The sequence below is a fragment of the Lepidochelys olivacea genome, assembly GCF_965140295.1.
Source record: "Lepidochelys olivacea isolate rLepOli2 genome assembly, chromosome: 11".
In the NCBI taxonomy this organism is placed as follows: domain Eukaryota; kingdom Metazoa; phylum Chordata; order Testudines; family Cheloniidae; genus Lepidochelys; species Lepidochelys olivacea.
Window position 1 is genome coordinate 23981629 of NC_140421.1, and position 2500 is coordinate 23984128.

At 37.0% G+C, this 2500-nt stretch overlaps 1 protein-coding gene across 3 annotated transcripts in view; it reads right to left on the bottom strand.

Moving 5' to 3' along the window:
- ZEB2 (zinc finger E-box binding homeobox 2) overlaps window positions 1-2500 on the bottom strand; it is a 131248-nt gene that overhangs the window by 51505 nt on the left and 77243 nt on the right. Inside the window, exon 2 of one of the 3 annotated variants that reach the window (XM_084642744.1) lies at window positions 1754-1910. The exons of the other annotated variants lie outside the window; for them this stretch is intronic. The gene's annotated coding sequence lies outside the window, so the exon portion shown is untranslated. The remainder of the gene's footprint in view (window positions 1-1753; window positions 1911-2500) is intronic. 3 annotated transcript variants of the gene reach the window in all.

Consider the following 2500-nt stretch of genomic DNA (forward strand, 5'->3'; position numbering starts at 1 on the left):
TAAATGGCTTATCTTTTTTCTATGCATAATTAGGTCAGCATTATATGAACATTCCAATGAGCAGTGGTACAAACGTACATATAAAATGATAGCTCAAACCACCTGCAAAATCACATAAAATTGTTTTATTCAGAATCTTTTTCTTCTGCACCAGAACTTTGAAATGCTGCATGTCTTTCCTGCCAACATCGCCAACATTTTCTAAATTCAAAGGGATCCTACAACTTTGTTGAAAAAAAGCCCACCAACAACATTTGCTTCAAAGGCACCAATGAATTTCAGATTGATAAAACAAGTAATAACACATATAATATTTTTAAAGGTACATAAATGCTGTGCTGGGTATGGGTTTTTTGGGGGATCAGGGGAGAAATAATTGCAGGGAAGAATTTTCAACTTTTCAAAATGCTTTCACTTTGAACAAATAATGATAGAGTTTTCTCTGCAGTTCATCTGTCTGCAAGATAAATATATGTAACCTGTGATCCAAAATGGCTTTTACTGTCTCTTGATGAGATATAGTATTTCACGTATATCAAAGCAGTTAACACTTTTGCATGTCATCAAGTAAATAATAGCTGTTGCTCTGTATAAGAAACATTAAGCTGGGAGACGACACAGTCTGGAAGGGTCTGGCTTCTCACGCAAGTGAGTACAAATTACTTATGTGAGTTAGATTTCTAGGGATAGACCATAGGCGAGGGGTAGCTACAAATTTAACTTGTGTATTACTTAATAGGCAGTTTTCCACTACAGAGACTTTTTTTATGTAATTTACCCTAAATCTTCAGGGGGGATTTATTACAGGCATTGATTTTTTATTTTATTTTAGGTTTTACTTTTTGTAATTCCTTACTCCAAATCCCCAATAAGAGGCATTAACTTGATTGTAGTGATTGACAAGACAGTTGAGAAATTGTAAGCAAACCCTTCCTGCTCACTTTGTTGTTGTCATTGTGTTTTCTAAGAATGCTTTAAATAACTGCTGGCCTAGCTGATAGTTAGTAGATAGTAGCTGGTCAGTTTTATATAAATCAGAAAAAAAAGGCCTCCACCCCTTCCAGCAGTAGCAGACCTCTCACAAACTTTCCCTTTTTACCACCTCAACGCATGTAAATAAAACACTCCAGCTGCAAATTTACTCAAGCAGGGTGATGTACATGCTTGTAACAATCTAGCTGTCACTGATAGAGCTCTGTTTGAACACCAAAACTCTTATCAGAAGGCCTGCTGTAAAGCTGGTTTTCTGACGAAACTCCTCTTTCCCAACGTCTTTCCACTTGGCTCCAGCTTTTTGAGTGAGACATCATGGCCGGGTGCCATCAGAGGTGACTAGCCTCCCTCACACATATACACATACTCCTGTGTCCCTTCCTGTCACTCTCAGGTAGTGGAATTTGCTGACACTGGCAGTAAGTACATAGCAGCCTGTCAGCTCAAATGCAGGGTGTGGCTAAAAGTCAGGCAGATAGTTACTGTGATGTCCCTCTTCCTCATGAAAGCACTTTCATTTAATACAGGCAACCTAATGCCTCAGACCACTTGCCTACCCGAGAAAACATATATTTTTAAATTCCCTTAACCTCAAGCTTTTCTCTGGCTGCTGAACTAAAACAATCACACTGACATTCATTTGATAGAAGTTAAAAATAAAAGGGAAGAGCAAGATTTTATTGCGCCCAAACTTATCAGGAAATTTCTCTAACAATACCAAGAAGACCCCCATTTGAAATGAACAAATAAACTGAAATACCTTTTACTCCCTAATCCTTTTAGCTGTAATTTACTAACCAAGTCCTCCCTAAGTGTTTCTTGAGATAGAAGTTGGGCACCTTTTTTCTTCTGTTGGTTTCGTTTTAGTCATCAAGATTATCTGTTTGCTGACAGCTGCATGATCTATGGCCTACACCCTAAAAAAAAAAAGAGAGTAGTTTGAAAGCAACTATGAAATTTATCCCTTTCTGGGCTGAAGCTATCTTATGAAGTATTGATAACACATTATCTTACAAAGCAGAATAATACTGCACAAAATGATACCAAAGATGTTTAAGAAACCTTCTGGCTCGGTAAAAGTTATTATTCAGAAGTTTACATAGTCTGCAAACACTTATCAAAAGCCCTGAGCAGAAAGTACAGAACCTACGTTTCAATTAAGATACACTGGAATGCAAGGGGTTTGTAGGAGATAAGGCCACACTTAAAAAAATCTCAAATTCATCCTTGATGATAATTTGACTGCACAAGTTTTTGGTGCAGATCAGAATGTTTCCTACCTGAGAATTCAGTTTTATTGGGAATCTCCCTTCTTTAAATTATTGTGATGAGTGGGCCACATAGCAGCCTAGTTTTATAATAACTTCGCAAATAATCAGCCACTGTATGGCATGGTGTTTTTCAAATGTAAATGCATTATTAATGTGAGTAGGAAAACTACCCAGAGAGACCTTCTGAAAAACGGTTGACCTATTGAGATTATTCTTTTTTTAATAACACCTAATAT